This window comes from Hemitrygon akajei, chromosome 6, assembly GCF_048418815.1.
Source record: "Hemitrygon akajei chromosome 6, sHemAka1.3, whole genome shotgun sequence".
NCBI classification, from domain to species: domain Eukaryota; kingdom Metazoa; phylum Chordata; class Chondrichthyes; order Myliobatiformes; family Dasyatidae; genus Hemitrygon; species Hemitrygon akajei.
In genome coordinates this window covers 172,426,236-172,443,151 of record NC_133129.1, presented here as the reverse complement: position 1 = coordinate 172,443,151, position 16,916 = coordinate 172,426,236, and positions in this window count along the sequence as shown.

The following is a 16,916-nucleotide window of genomic DNA, read 5'->3' as shown; positions in this document are numbered from 1 at the left end:
AAGGCAAAATATCTGTCTAACAATAAGTAACAAAAATTTTCCAGTCACGATATAATCCATAATGTCTCTTTCTCAATTTGGATGTAATTTTTTTTTTAAGGAATCATCCATTACTGATTACACCACATGATTCATATTTCATAGCATTAAAAGTAAGATTCATCATATGTATTGCATAATGGTGAACCAACTAAGACTTGTTTCTCACATTCTTCTTCACATAAATGATGCGCCTTTTGCTACTTTTAGTCTATATTTTATATTGTCTTACTTTAGTAACTTGAAGTAATGGGATCAGCAGTATTGCAAATCTAGCCACTTATTCAAGATTCAAGATTGTTTATTGTCGAACGACAATCTTGAAACTGGAACCTCGAGTAGGTGACTGAGCTTGCAACAGTGGTATCTCAGTGTTGATCCCATTATTTTAAGTCACAAAAGAAAGCAAAATATAGTCTAAAATAATGTGGTGGCATCCGTCAGTCTCGAGAGACCATGGATCTGCACCTGGAGTTTCCAGGGCGCAGGCCTGGGCAGGGTTGTATGGGAGACCGGCAATTGCCCAAGCTGCAGGCCTTCCCCTCTCCACGCCACCGATGTTGTCCAAGGGAAGGGCACTAGGACCCATGCAGCTTGGCACCAGTGACGTCGCAGAGCAATGTGTTGTTAGGTGCCTTGCTCAAGGACACAAACACGCTGCCTCAGCTGAGGCTCGAACCAGTGACCTTCAGGTTACTAGTCCGATGCCTTGCCCACTAGGCCATGCGCCAACACTCTAGATAACAATATAATACATGATTTAAATTCAGTAATATTTTAATACTTGCTTGCTTCTACTTTCTCTTTGAGTAGCTGTAATCTATTGGTATCTACCTTTAATCTAAGAAAATCTGCTTTCGGCACAAATGTCTCTTTTGAAATTTATATTGTATTTGTGTACCCTCCAGAGCATCTCTTCCAATACTTGTTCCGTATTTGTCGCTGTTGGTATCTCAGCTGGTATATTACAAAGTGCATTGCTACTTACTTGCTATGTTCTGGATGAAATTTGCTTTTTTGGAAAACAATTTAAGAAATTGCTTAATTTTTTAGAATTTTTTTTTCTGGTTACATGAGAAGTCTCGATTCAAAAATAGACCGACACATGTGGGCTGTCCCCAGCACATCCTTGGGTGTGTTGGTCATTAATGCAAAGAACTGTATGCTTTCATGATCATATGACAGATAAATCTGAATCTCAAAGTTGTCTGCACTTAAATGCATTTCAACTGCTTCTAAATGCTGCTGGATATTAAGAGCATTTAGAAAAATGGCTACAGACCACTGGCAGTCAGGAGACCACCAGGCCAGTTAAGAGCAAGGTTTTAAATGCAGCTGCCTAGTGACAGCAGGCCACTCATGGACTTTTCCATCCTCTGATATAGACTCCAGGACCCCGAGACGCACACAACCATTGACATTTGGGTTTAACCAAGGTTAATCAGTGAGGCAAACGGCACCTAAACCTGAGATAGCACAAAATACTCTGACATTCTGACATCAGATTTCCAGTTCTTTGCAACTTCTGATGCTTTAAAGTTAAAAGGTTCATGTAACAGCTAAGCAAGACTTTCCTTTTTTGCATTGACTCTTGCTGTTTCCACAGATGCCACTAGACCTACGATGGAACAGGTAGTACTGCTGCTACTGTGGTTCCATGCTGACCTGCACAGCAGTCTGAATGGATCTTGCATCGTCTCCCTTTAGTCATATCATTCCCTCCCAAATCCCAAAGGCATGGTTGTTAGTAAACTGGTTCCTGAAAATTATCCTCAGTGTATGTCAGAGCTAACAGTGTAGAATTGATAACCATAAGACATAGGAGCAGAATTAGGCCATCTGGCCCATCAAGTCTGCTCCGCCATTCAATCATGGCTGATTCCTTTTATTTTCCTCCTCAACCCCAATTCCCGGCCTTCTCCCTCGTAATCTTTGATGCCATGTCCAATCAAGAACCTATCAATCTCTGTCTTAAATACACCCAATGACCTGGCCTCCACAGCTGCATGTGGCAACAAATTCCACAAATTCACCACCCTCTGGCTAAAGGAATTTCTCCACATCTGTTTCAAAAGGGCGCTCCTCTATCCTGAGGCTGTGCCCTCTTGTCCTAGACACTCTCACCATGGGAAACATCCTTTCCACATCTTCTCTGTCTAGGCCTTCCAATATTCAAAAAGTTTCAATGAGATCCCCCTTCATCCTTCTGAATTCCAGTGAGTACAGACCCAGAGTCATCACATATTCCTCATATGATAACCCTTTCATTCCGGGAATCATCCTTGTGAACCTCTTCTGGACCTTCTTCAATGCCAGCACAACTTTTCTAAGATGAGGGGCCCCAAAACTGTTCACAATACTCAAGGCGAGGCCTCACCAGTGCCTTATAAAGCCTCAGCATCACATCTTTGCTCTGGTCTTCTAGACCTCTTGAAATGAATGCTAACATGGCATTTACCTTCCTCACCACTGCGTCAACCTGCAAGTTAACCTTTAGGGTGTTCTGCACAAGGACTTCCAAGTCCCTCTGCATCTCAGAATTTTGGATTTTCTCCCCGTTTAGAAAAAAGTCTGCACATTATATTTCTACTACCAAAGTGCATGACCATGGTATTTTCCAACATTGTATTTCATTTGCCACTTTCTTGCCCATTCTCCTAATCTGTCCAAGTCCTTCTGCATCCTACCTGTTTCCTCAACGCTACCTGCCCCTCCATCAATCTTCATATCATCTGCAAATTTGGCAACAAAGCCATCTACTCCATCATCTAAATCACTTAAATACAGCATAAAAAGAAGCAGTCCCATCACCGACCCCTGTGGAACACCACTAGTTACTGGCAGCCAACCAGAAAAGGATCCTTTTATTACCACTCGCTGCCTCCTACCAATCAGCCAATGCTCTAACCATGTTAGTAACTTTCCTGTAATACCATGGGCTCTTAACTTAGTAAGCAGCCTCATGTGTGGCACCTTGTCAAAGGCCTTAGTCCAAATATCCACTCCAACCCCTGTATCTATCCTACTTGTAATCTCCTCAAAGAATTCCAACAGGTTCGTCAGTCAGGATTTTCCCTGGAGGAAACCATGCTGACTTTGTCTTATCTTGTCCTGTGTCACCAAGTACACCATCACCTCATCCTTAACTATTGACTCGAACATCTTCGCAGCCACTGAGGTCAGGCTAACTGATCTATAATTTCCTTTCTGCTGCCTTCCTCCTTTCTTAAAGAGTGGAATGACATTTGCAATTTTCCAGTCCTCTGACACCATGTCAGAGTCCAATGATTTCTGAAAGATCATTTCTAATGCCACCACAATCTCTAACGCTACCTCTTTCAGAGCTCTAGGGGTGCAGCTCACCTGGTCCAGGAGACTTATGAACCTTTAGGTCTTTCAGCTTTCTGAACACCTTCTCTGTTGTAATAATATCTCCACCTGCTTCTCTTCCTTCACAGACTAAGCATGTCAGGGAAAAAGGAGTTACTGGTACCAAAAATAAGTGGAGTGAGATTGACGAGATTGCTATAAGAGCTGGAACAGACTTAATGGGCTGAATGGCAATGTTCTGTGTAATAAAAAAATAAGTTCATCCACTATTAACTGTTTTTATTTCAGGTCTCCAGCACTTGCCGTTATATTTTTCTTTTTTCAAGACATCTTTTACATTCACTGCTAATGAAAGATTTACCAACATTATGTACAGTTTAAGTCATTTTTCAATCCCAAGGGACCATCTAAGAAGATGTTCCAGAACCCACATCAGTCAGAAGGATAACTTATGTGCTTCCCCAATAGGCACAGGCACGTTCCCACCATTGCCATTGAATTCCATTACCTTGTGGTCAAAGTATTTCCTTACATCTTGTTATGAACTGAAACACTCATTCACCCGGGCTTCCAGTGTAACCAGCCTCCATAGAACAGTACAGCACAGGAACGGGCCCTTCAGCCAAGATGTTGTGCACAGCCGATTAAATTAGCAATCAAATGGCTGACCAAACTAATCTCTTCTGCCTACACAATGTCCAGATCCTTCCATTTTCCTCACTTTCATGTCTCTATCTAAACGTCTCTTAAAAGTTCCTGATGTATCTGCCTCTACCACACCCAATGCAGCATTTTCCAGGCCCCCTCCATTCTCTGTGGAAAAAATCTTGCCCTTCAAATCTTCTTCGAAATTATCCTTCCCCCCCCCCCACCTTAAATACATGCCCTGTGGAATTAAACATTTCAAACTTTGGAAAAAGCTACTGTCTGTCTATTATATCTATGTCTATCAATCTTATAAACCTCCTTCAGATCTTCCCTCAGCCTCTGCCGCTACAGAGAAAACACCCCGTTTATCCAACCTCTTGTTATAGCACCTGCATTCTAATCCATGCAACATCCCAGTAAACCTCTTCTGCACCCTCTCCAAAGCTTCAACGTCCTTCCTATAATGAGACAACTAGAACTGTATGCAACACCGAGTACCCAACTCTCCTTCTCTTAAGGTGATGCATTTACTGTCCAAGAACTAGAATGCACTGAACACAATTTTTCCCTGTGCTTTTTATCAACATACTAATGTTTCCCTCCATAGAGGCACAAGAGTCCATATAGCAGCGCCTCTACTTTCTTAGAAGTTAGCACAGAATTGGCATGCCATCTAAAAATTTGACGAGCTTCTTTAGATGTATAGTGGAGACTATCCTGGCTGGTTGTATCATGGCCTGGTATGGAAACACCAATGCCCAAGAACAGAAAAGCCTACCAAAATTGGTGGATACAGCTTAGTCACAGGAAAAGCTCACCCCACCATTAAGCACATCTACAAGGAAAGGGCCACAAGAAAGCAACATTCATCTTCAAGGACTCCCACTATCCAGGCCATGCTCTCTCCTCTCTGCTGCCATCAGAAAGGAGATACAGGACCCTTAGGTCCTACATCATTAGGTTTTGGAACAGTTACAGTATTACCCTAACCACCTCTTAGACAATAAAGGTGAACTCTTGATATGTCGGTTTAATTCACTATGGCCCTTGTAATGTATTTGCCTACCTGCACTGCACTCTGTAAATGGTAACAATGAATTCTACTGTTTCTCTTTTCACTTTCATACTTCCTCAATGTATTTCTGTATGGAATGATCTGCCTGGATGAAATGTAAACACTAGCCTTTCACTGTATCTTGGTACATGAGACAATAACAAGGCAAACACCCCTCGGCCTCAAGTCATCCTCTGTGCAATTGGATCCACGATATCCTCACTTACAGACCCGAGTCATTTCGGCTTGGAAACATCTCCTTCACAACCTCCATCAGCACAGGAGCACCAGAATGCTATATGTTCAGCTCCCTGCTCTACTTGCTTTACACTGATGACTGTGAGACTAAGCAAAGCCCCGGTGCATTACTCGTGTGTGCTGACGACACTCTGCCATAGGCTAAATCAAAGAAGGTGATGAATCAGCAAATAGGAGGGAGATTGAAAATCTGGCTGAGTGTTGCCATAACAACAACCTCTTACTCGATATCAGCAAGACCAAGGGGCTGATGATTGACTTCAGGAGGAGGAAACCAGAGGTCCATGAGCCACTCCTCATCAGCAGATCAAAGGTGGAGAGGGTCAACAACTTTAAGTTCCTCAGTGTTATTATTTTACAGGACCTGTCCTGGGCCCGGCATGTCAGTGCAATTATGATGAACGCACAGCAATGACTCTACTTCCTTAGCTCTTTGCAAAAATTCAGCATTACATCTAAAACTTTGATGAACTTCTCTAGATGTGTAATGGAGTGTATACTGACTGTTTACATCACCAGCTGGTATGAAAACACCAATGCTGAAATGGAAAATCGTACGAAAAGTGATGGATACGGCCTAGTCCATTATGGGTAAAGCCCTCCCCACCACTGAGCACAGCCACATGAAACATTTCCACAGGAAAGCAGCATCTATTATCAGAGAGCCTCATCACCCAGGTCATGCTCTCTTCTCGCTGCTGCCATCATGATGATGAGACAGGAGCCTCAGGACTCACTACCAGATTTGTATGTAGTTATTACCCCTCAAACATCAGGCTCTTGATCCAAAGGGGATAACTTCACTCAACTTCACTTCATCATTGAAATATTCCCATAACTTATGGACTCAATTTCATGGACTTTTCATCTCATGTTCTCGATATTTATTGCTTAAGTATTTATCATTGTTATTTCTTTCTTTTAGTATTTGCACAGTTTGTGTCTTTTGCACTCTGGTTGAAAGCCAAAGATGGTGCAGTCTTTCATTGATTCTGTTACGGTTATTATTCTATTATGGATTTATTGAGTATGCCCACCAGAAAATGAATCTCAGGGTTGTATATGATTTTTTAAATTTTTATATATATAAAATGGCAGCATCCTGATGAAAGGTTTCAGCCTGAAATGTCGACCCTTTATTCCTTTCCATTGAGGCTACCTGGGCTGCTGAGTTCCTCCAGCATTTTGAAGGGGTTACTATGATGATTGGTTCAAAGTTCAAGTTCAAAGTTCAGAGTAAATATTAGTGTATGTATATGTGTATATATATATACACATATACATACACTAATATTTACTCTGAACTTTGAACTTGAACTTGAACTTTGAACCAATCATCATAGTAACCCCTTCAAAATGCTGGAGGAACTCAGCAGCCCAGGTAGCCTCAATGGAAAGGAATAAAGGGTCGACATTTCAGGCTGAAACCTTTCATCAGGATGCTGCCATTTTGATCCAATTATCATAACTGAACCAAGAAAAATAGCTTCTACTTCTCACTCTAGCCCTCTCTGCCCTTTGAGTTATTTTTGCCTTGGTTCCTGCTCTTCTTCCCCCTGAACAGCTCTATTCCTCCGGGATCATGTCTCCTGCTCTCTCTCAGTCTAGCATTCAGCTCTCAGCGATCACATTTTCCACTCTGGTCCTGCATGAAAACTGGTCCAGACTGGCATTAAATCAAAAACAACAAACCAAAAATTACTTACTGCTGCAGTGCCCTGCTGTTTAATGATTGTAGAATATTTTTCAAGACTAAGGAGGTCTTCATATGTGAAAGAAAAGGGTGAGACAACTTTCCCCTGTGCCATTTAGTTTGACAGCAGTGGCTATTTCAGTTTTACCCAACTCCAGCTTCCCTCCCCTGGGTTCTCATTATAATCAGACAGAAGAGGCAAAGTTCAAAACTTAAAGGCAAGGTGACCGAGTAAATTTAAAGTATAGATAAGCATCCAGAAGCCTAACCTACTGATCTGAGGATGTGAATTCAAATTCTACCACAGCAGCTGGAGAAATTAAATTCAAGCCCATAAGATACAAGAACAGAATTAGGTCATTTGGACCATCGAGTCTGCTCCGCCATTTCATCATGGCTGATCCATTTCCCTCTCAGCCCCAATCTTCTGCATTCTCCCTGTATCCCTTCATGCCCTGACTATCAACCTTTGCCTTAAATATACCCAATGACTTGGCCTCCAAAGCCACCTGTAACAATGAATTCAACAGTCATTGAATAAATCTGGAATTAATGTTCTAACATCAATAATGGTGGCTGGGAAACTGTTAAATTGTGATGAAAATCCATCAGTCTCACCAATCCTTTTCAGGTCCTGCTAATTGGATTATAAATTGACATGGAGGCTGAAGGGCCTGTTACTGTGATGGATGACACCCTGACTCTTTGTAAGAAACCTGCTATCCTTTGTTGGGACTTTGTATGACTGTCAACCATTCTTCAAAAATGATCTCAGAAGTCCTTTAGGCCCAATGAGGAATATGTCAGTGGTCTGGTCAGCTAACCCCTGTGAATGAATTAATTGAAAACATGACTTGATAGATGTGGGTTCTATTGTAACATTTGATATTGGGATTGGGATTGGTTAATTATTTGTCACATATACTAAGGTATAATGAAAAACTTGTCTTGCATACTACTTGTATGGATCAAATCATTAAACTGTGCACATTGAGCTAGAAGAATATATAACAATATTTTACAGAATAAAGAATAAATAAGAATATACAATATTTTACAGAATAAAGTGTAAACGTGACTAATTGCAGTAAGATAAATAGTGAGGTCAAGAGTTCATCTTATCATATTAGAGGTCCGTTCAAGAGTCTGATAACAGTGGGAGAGAAGCTGTCTTTGAGCCTGGTGGTTCGTATTTTCAGGCTTTTGGATCTTCTGCCCAATGAGAGAGGAGAGAATGACTGAAGTGGATAAAGTCTTTGCTTATTCTGGCTGCTTTGCAGAGGCAGTGAGAGGTATAGACAGAATCCAGAAAGGTTAAGCTGATTGCTATGATGTGCTGAGCTGTGCCCACAATTTTCTGCAGGGTTGTTTTGTGGTCCTGTGCAGAACAGTTGCCACATCAAGCCATTATGTATCCAGACTGAATGATTTCTATGGTGCATTGATAAAAAATAGTAAGAACCAACAGGGACATGCCGAATTTCTTTAGCCTCTAAGGAAGTAGAGATGTTGCTGAGGTTTCTTGGCCATAGCATGAACGTGATTGAACCAGGATAGGCTATTACTGATGTTCACACCAAGGAACTTGAAGCTATCAACCCTCTCAACCTCAAGACCACTGATGTAGACAGGAGCATGTGCACTGTCCCCATTCCTGAAGTCAATGGCCAGGAGAAGTCTCGATAGGTACATAGACCAAAGAAGTATGGAGGGCAATGGTCCAGGTGCAAGTAGATGGAAGACCAGGTTAATACAGTCTAGATGGGTCTATGGCCTGTTTCTGTGCTGTAGTACTCCATGGCTCCATGACTCTTAACTATACCCAAATGATACTCTAGTTTACATTCAATGAAATTTACTCTAATGTAGGACACTATAGATCCAAAACAATACAAAATTTGAAACTAGGATCCGAGTATAGGTTTAGAAAAGGTGTCCTCTGTATCTACTCCCTCCCCTGACTTTTGTTCATACCCTTTTACCATGCATCTTTGGAAAGCCCAAGTCTAGGACATGCAGGGAGGTGAATGAGATTACTTAGAAGGTACTGCTTTTGAAAGTTATTGCCCTGATGAACACCACTCCCCAGATTCACCCTCAAATAGCCACATCTCCTTTGACACATATCAACACGGAGTCACTGCTGTTAGGAACATGCTGGAGGAAGCAAATACGAAGGTGCTGTTTATGAGGCTTTTAGATAGACACATCAAGATGCAAGAAACAAATGATTTTGATCATGTGCAGGCAGAGGGGATTCATTTGACTTGGTGTCATGGTCATTGCAGACATCATGGCCAACGAGCACGTTTTTTTTAAATTTAGCGATACAGCTCGGAGATGGCCCTTCTGGCCCTTCAAGGCTGGCCTCCCAGCAACTCGCGACAATCCTGATTAATTCTAACCTAATCACAGGACCAAATGGTACGTCGTTGGACTGTAGGAGGAAACTGGAGCACCCGAAGGAAACCCACACTGTCATAGGGAAAGAGTACCTACTCCTGCCGCTGTCTGTAAGGAATCGAACCTGGTACGGTAAAGCGCGCTACGGTGCATTATAGCAGAGTGGATCAGATGGTGGTTCAGTTTCTCAGCCTGACGCCTTGGCAGTGTTGCACACTTTGGAAGTCCCTGACTAGAAAGGCAGCAATGCATTTGGAGCATGAAACAGACCGTGGAAGCAGAGGGATGGCCAACATCTCAGATCAAGGCCCAGCATCAGAACTGTGAGGGTAGGGGGAGATGAGCAAGGTAAAGAGGTGAGAGGGAGGCAGAGGATGGCACACAAAAGGAGGAACCAGGTGAGAAGGACATGAGGAGGGACACGCTGCTGAGGGCAAAAGAGAAGTAAAAACCATAGAGGGGGAGAAATAAGAGCATCAAAGCAAGTCCACTTTATTGTCATGGGCACAAGTACACTGAGGTAAAGGGACAATGGAAAATGTTCTGGCAGCAGCACTACAGACAAGTAGGAACAGATAACACCCCAGAATATTGGGCATGACAGTAGTGTAGTGGTTAGCACAATGCTTTACAGTACAGGTGATCAGGGTTCAATTCCCGCCACTGCCTGTAAGGAGTTTGTATGTTCTCTCTGTGACTGCATGGGTTTCCTCCGGGTGCTCCAGTTTCCTCCCACAGTCCAAAGACTTACCAGTCGGTGGGTTAATTGGTCATTGTAAATTAGGCCAAGGTTAAATCAGAGGATTGCTGGGCATGGCTCAAGGGGCTGGAGGGGCCTATTCTGCCCTGTATTTCAATATGTAAATAATATAATATAAATTATACAATATAATAAGGAGAAAAAAGACACTCATATTACTCACATTGAAGAGAGGAGGAAAGCTTCTTCAAAGTAGGCAAACCATAAGGGAACTTCAGAGCTGAGAAATAAAACAGTTAGCACTGTATTTGGTACTGGCTGGCCCTATTTATCCTAAACCAACCACAAGCAGCTGAAGGAATTTACAGGGAAACATATAAAATGCAGGAGAAACTCAGCAAATCAGGCAGCAACAATGGAGAAAAATAAACAGTCAGTGTTTATTCCCTTCCATCGATGCGGCCTAACCTGCTGAGTTCTGCCAGCATTTTGTCTATTGCTCTGGGTTTCCAGCGTCTGCAGAATTTCTCGTGTCTGTGAAGGAATTTACAGAGCTAATTGAAAGTTCACACCTCTACCAGCAGGCACGCCTGCCAACAGCAAAACACTTGAAGATGCATTAAAAACAGAATGCTCAGCAGGTCAGACAGCACCTGTAGGGCAAGAGAGTTAATTCTTCAGGTCGGTGACCTTTCAGCAAATGTCTGTTTCTATTTCGGATTTCCACCACCCACATTATTTTGAATTTGAAGACTGAGGTTGGGGGTGGAAAATACAACTTTGAAGATGAACCAACAGGAGGTAAAAAATATCCATTCTGTTCAGGTTATGGTCTGAATGTTCAATCATAACTCAGCCGCTGAAACAAATGTACTGTATTACCAAACTTTTCGCTGTTTCAATCCTTGTTAAAGACCCTTCTTGGAACCGTTTACAGTATAGCCTCTTGTTAAAAGTACATCTGCATAAAATGGTAGTGGACAATTCATTATGAAAAACACGCAGAAGGATCTGACACAGTATTTGGTACTTACACCTCTCTCTTGCCGAGTTGCTCCAGCTGAGTTTGACTCTAATACTGGTTGAAAGACCCTTCCGGCCACCGATAATTGTATCACGAGAAGACTGCAGTATCTTATCTTGGAATTTCAGTAGAATAGGTAGAGTGAGTTATACTTTGTTCATTCCTTTGAAAGCTAAGGTCATGTCAAAGACAATGAGATAAACTCACTCTACCTATTCTACTGAAATTCCAAGATAAGATACTGCAGTCTTCTCGTGATACTATTATCGGTGGCCAGAAGGGTCTTCCAACCAGTATTAGAGTTATAGTATTATGATTTCTTATCTTCAATGACCGAGTCCAAAAGCTTTTCAAGCAAGGTCAGCCTTGAATGTGAATATAGAAATATACCCACATTGGCTAACATAAAGTAGTGTATGATAGTTTTGGTCCATAAGCTTCTTTTTATAATGCGACAAATCTATCGCCTTCGGGACCAAGACACAGTAAACACGAGATTTCGAATCTTGAGCAATACACATAAAATGCTGGAGAAACTCGGCTAGTCAGTCAACATTTATGAAAGTCACATTTCAGATTGAGACCCTTCATCTGATTGCTGCCTAGAACACTTTGGGAAAACTCCTAGATTTGGTTATTATTATTATTGTTATTTTTTTTGTATTGGAGATGTAGTCCCTTGTGACCCAACCAGCCCATGCCACCCAATTATACCCACGTGGCAATATAGCCTTCTGGTCCATACATTGTTAGAATGTAGGAGGAAACCAGAACACCCAGAGGAAACCCACCTAGTCACAGGGAGAACGTACAAACTCCTTACAGACACTGACGGAGTTGAAGTTGGGTCACCGGTGCTGTCATAGCATTACACTAACCACTATATGATAATGTATGACGTATGGTTCTCCGAGTTCTTCATCTTCCATCTGTGTTGGTTTAATGCTGCATCTTCAGCTGTGCAGAATTCCACTCAATGCTGCTCTGATTCACCAGATGTTGCACACTATTTCTGCCACTCAAGACGGAATATACCACTGAGCCAAAATTGCAAACAAGATTTAAAATAAATCTTAGAGTCATAGTGCTGCAGCACAGAAGCAGGCCCGTGTGTTCTGCGTAGTCCAGTCAGCCCACACGTGGATCACAGTCCTCCATGCCCTTCCCATCTGTGTACTTACCCAAACTTCTCTTAAATGTTACAAACACACACCCACCACTTCCGCTGGCAACTTGTTCCACACTCTCGCCACCCTCTGAATAAAGAAGGTCCCCCCTCATGTTCCCTTAAATAGTTCACCTTAACCCATGAACTCTAGTTCTAGGCTCACCCAAACTCAGTGGAAAAAGCTTGCTTGTATTTATCCAGTCTATACCCCTCATAGCTTCATATACCTCTATCAAATCTCCCCTCATTCTCCTACGCTCCAGGGAATAAAGCCCTGACCGATTCTGCCCTCAGGCCCTCAAGTCCTGGCAACATCCTTGTAAATTTTCTCTGCCCTCTTTTGATTTAATTTGTATATTTCCTGTAGATAGGTGACCAGAACTGTACACAATATTCCAAAGTTGGTGTCACCAACATCTTATACGACTTCAACATAACATCTGAACTCCAAAAATGTTGGGAAAAAAATTAAAACGCATTCAGCCCTGCAGCCTCATCGTACACAGTAATCTGTTAGTCTCTGCAGCTTAAAATGGGACAGAAATCTCTAGCTAGTATAGCCCAGATTCAGGGGTTATAGTTTCCTACTTGCCTGTGGGAAGGGCGACACAGTAGCATAGTGGTTAGCACAACGGTTTACAGTACCAGCGACTCGGGTTCAACACTGCTGCCCGTAAGGAGTTTGCACATTCTCCCCATCACCCTGTGTGTTTCCTCCGAGTACTCCAATTTCCTCCACAGTCCAAAGACACACAGTTGGTAGGATAATTGGTCATTATAAATTGTCTCATTATTAGGCTAGGGTTAAATCAGGGTTTGCTGGGCAACATAGCTGGAAGGGCCGGAAATGCTGGAAGGACCTACTCCGAGTTGTATCTGAATAAATAAATAAGTGTATACAAGGAAATGTGGAACCCTCTTCTTTAGAAAACTTCTGAGACAAAGTAGTAGTCAATTTTGAAAAGGAGCTGAGCTGAATTTGATTTGGCAAGATTGTTAAGGGTTACAGAATTGATGGTGTTAAAATACACATTATCCACAGTTCTAGATTATTAATCGTGGAATTGAATTTAGGAGCCGAGGTGATGTTGCAGCTATATAGGACCCTGGTCAGACCCCACTTGGAGTACTGTGCTCAGTTCTGGTCACCTCACTACAGGAAGGATGTGGAAGCCATAGAAAGGGTGCAGAGAAGATTTACAAGGATGTTGCCTGGATTGGGGAGCATGCCTTATGAAAACATTGAGTAAACTCGGCCTTTTCTCCTTGGAGCGAAGGAGGATGAGAGATGACCTGATAGAGGTGTATAAGATGAGAGCCATTGATCATGTGGATAGTCAGAGGCTTTTTCCCAGGGCTGAAATGATTTGCCACAAGAGGACACAGGTTTAAGGTGCTGGGGAGCAGGTACAGAGGTGATATCAGGGGTAAGTTTTTTTTACTCTGAGTGGTGATTGTGTGGAATGGGCTGCCAGCAACAGTGTTGGAGGCAGATACGATAGGGTCTTTTAAGAGACTTTTGGATAGGTACATGGAGCTTAGAAAAATAGAGGGCTATGGGGAAGTCTAGTAATTTCTAAGGTAGGGACATGTTCGGCACAACTTTGTGGGCCAAAGGGCCTGTATTGTGCTGTAGGTTTTCTATGTTTCTAACTGAATAGCAGAGCAGACTTAAGAGGTTTAACAGCCCAATACTGATCTTATGGTCCTAATTGCTCTACAAGCTTGGTTGCTCAGGTGTGAGTGGAATTTTCCCCCAAAGGTACATGGAATCCAAGGGTGTTGAAATGATCAACGAGCTGAGCAGTGTTTAAGTGAGTTGCCACCCAGTGTTTGGCAGCACATTACGTGAGATCATCACTTGGTTTCCTGCAGAATAAAGTGGCAGTGCCACAGAAGTCAGTGTAATCACATTCAGCCTAATGGCTACAGCATGAGGGTTGGTGAGACTGGGCTGTGTTCCCAAGCCTGAGGAATGTGCCGAAGCCACACTTAGAGTTAACCTGCTAATACATCCAGATCATCAGTGGAAGATTTCTCGTAATGCCAGAAATGTGATCTTTTCTCCAAAACAGTGAGCTACTTCAGACCCTGTAATGGTCCTGAAGAGGCTCACAAAAAATATCCCAAGAATAAAAGGCCCGACATATGTGGAGCCACAGTCTGCAGCTCATTTATACATTCTCCACTTGATGTGTGACCCAGTTTTCTCCTACATTCCAAGATGTACAGAAGAGTTAGGAAATCAACTGGTCACAAGTGTAATTGGGCAGTGACAATAGACAATAGGTGCAGGAGTAGGCCATTCGGCCCTTTGAGCCAGCCCCACTATTCACTGTGATCATGGCTGATCATCCACAATCAGTACCCTGTTCCTGCCTTCTCCCCATATCCCTTGACCCCACTATCTTAAAGAGCTCTATCCAACTCTTTCTTGAAAGCATCCAGAGAATTGGCCTTCACTGCCTTCTGAGGCAGAGCATTCCATAGATCCACAACTCTCTGGGTGAAAAAGTTTGTCCTCAACTCTGTTCTAAATGGCCTACCCCTTATTGTTAAACTGTGGCCTCTAGTTCCAGACTCCCCCAACATCAGGAACATGTTTCCTGCCTCTAGCATGTCCAATCCCTTAATAATCTTATATGTTTCAATCAGATCCCCTCTCATCCTTCTAAATTCCAGTGTATACAAGCAAGCTCATCAGGATTAAATTGCCTAATATAATGATGTATCTCTGAGTAAATAAAATTTAAAGGAGAGTTTGGTGGCTCTGGGCTTGTCATTAATGGAGTTCAGAAGGATTAGTGTGGATGAGGAGGGGAGGGTGGAATCTTATTCAATCTACAGGATCCTGAAAGGCCTGGACACCATGGATGTGGAGAAGATGTTTCCATTAGTAGGTCTAGGATCCAAGGGCACAGCCTCAGAATAAAGGGACGTCCCTTCAGAACAGAGTTGAGATCTCTTCAGCCAGACACTAGTGAATCTGCAGAATTTGCTACCACAGAGGCCAAGTCATTGAGTCTATATAAGGGAGAGATTGATAGGTTCCTAAGCAACACACGCAAAATGCTGGAGGAATTCAGCAGGCCAGACAGCATCTATGAAAAAGAGTAAACAGTTAACATTTTGGGCTGAGACCCTACATCTAAGGGTGTGGGGAGAAGGCAGGAGAACAGGGTTGAGGAAAATCAGCCATGACAGAATGGCAGAGCAGACTCAGTGGGCTGAAGGCCAAATTCTGCTCCTAGATCTTATGGTCTTTTTGCATTAAATAAAAAACAATTAAATTCAAAGGATTCAAGCACAAATTAGGTGAGGCACATAATTATACTGAAGTGAAAGCAAAAAATGCTTTAGATATTCATCAGCACTATAAAAGGTAAGGAGGCCAAAAACAAGATCATAAAAGGAGAGGAGAAATCTTTACTCCCTCAACCAATCTGCATTGACTCAACTCTCCTCTAGTCTATACATTCAACTTTCAATATGACAGTATCAACAGCTGTCCAGGCAACAGTATTACAAACATTTGCAAACCCAAGGGAAAAAATACCCACCAGTACCACCTTCTTAATGAATGGCTGGTCCCTGGTTCCGTATAATGAAATATACACTTCATTGTCACTTTATTAGGTACCTCTTAGTCTTCTGCTGCAGTAGTCCATCCATTTCAAGGTTCAACATGTTGTGCATTCAGAGATGCTCTTCCACACACCACTGTAGTAATGTGTGGCTGCTTGAGTTACTGTCACCTTCCTGTCAGTTTGAACCAGTCTGGCCATTCTCTGCTCTTTCTCACTAAGAAGGAGTTTTTTGCCCACAGAACTACCCCTCACTGGATTTTTTTTTGGTCCTCCCACCATTCTCTGTAAACTCTAAAGATTGTTTATCTGTGAATATCCAAGGAGAATCTGCATTTTCTGAGATTTTCAACAACCCACCTGGCACCAAAAACTTTCCATGCTCAAAGTCATTTAGATCACATTACTTCCCTCATTCTGATGTTTGAACTGAACTGCAAGCATGTCTGCATGCTTTTATATATTGAGTTGCTGCAACATGATTGGCTGATTAGATATTTGCATTAACGAGCAGGTGTAAGGTGTATCTAATAAAGCAGCCACCAGGTGTAATATCCTCCATTTCATTTTGCAGTCTGCTGAAAAAAGAAACGGGGCTTGTTTTGCTGTTGTTGCTTTGTCGTTTGTTGTGCTCTGTTTTAGAGTGACCTGGGTTGTTCTGTCAGGCATGCTGGGCGTGCTATGTCGGTGCTGGAGTGTGTGGTGACACTTGTAGGCCAGTCTAACACATCCACGGGTGTGCTGACTGTTAATGTAAATGATGCATTTCACTCTCTATTTCGATATGTATGTGATAAATCTGGATTCAGATCCTATTGGACAGAGAGAGCCTTCCACAAGTTTCATCCACTTGAGGCCAGTCTTAAGCAATCTAGCAAAGGTCCAAAATTCAAGGGCCCTGTGTAAGGTGTGCAAAAGGTAGCCACATATTGTTTTAGTTACTGCATTTAATGAGATCCTTTTCCTCCTGGCTTTGCAAATCTCCTGCGATACATTGACAAGTCTGAGCTCAGAG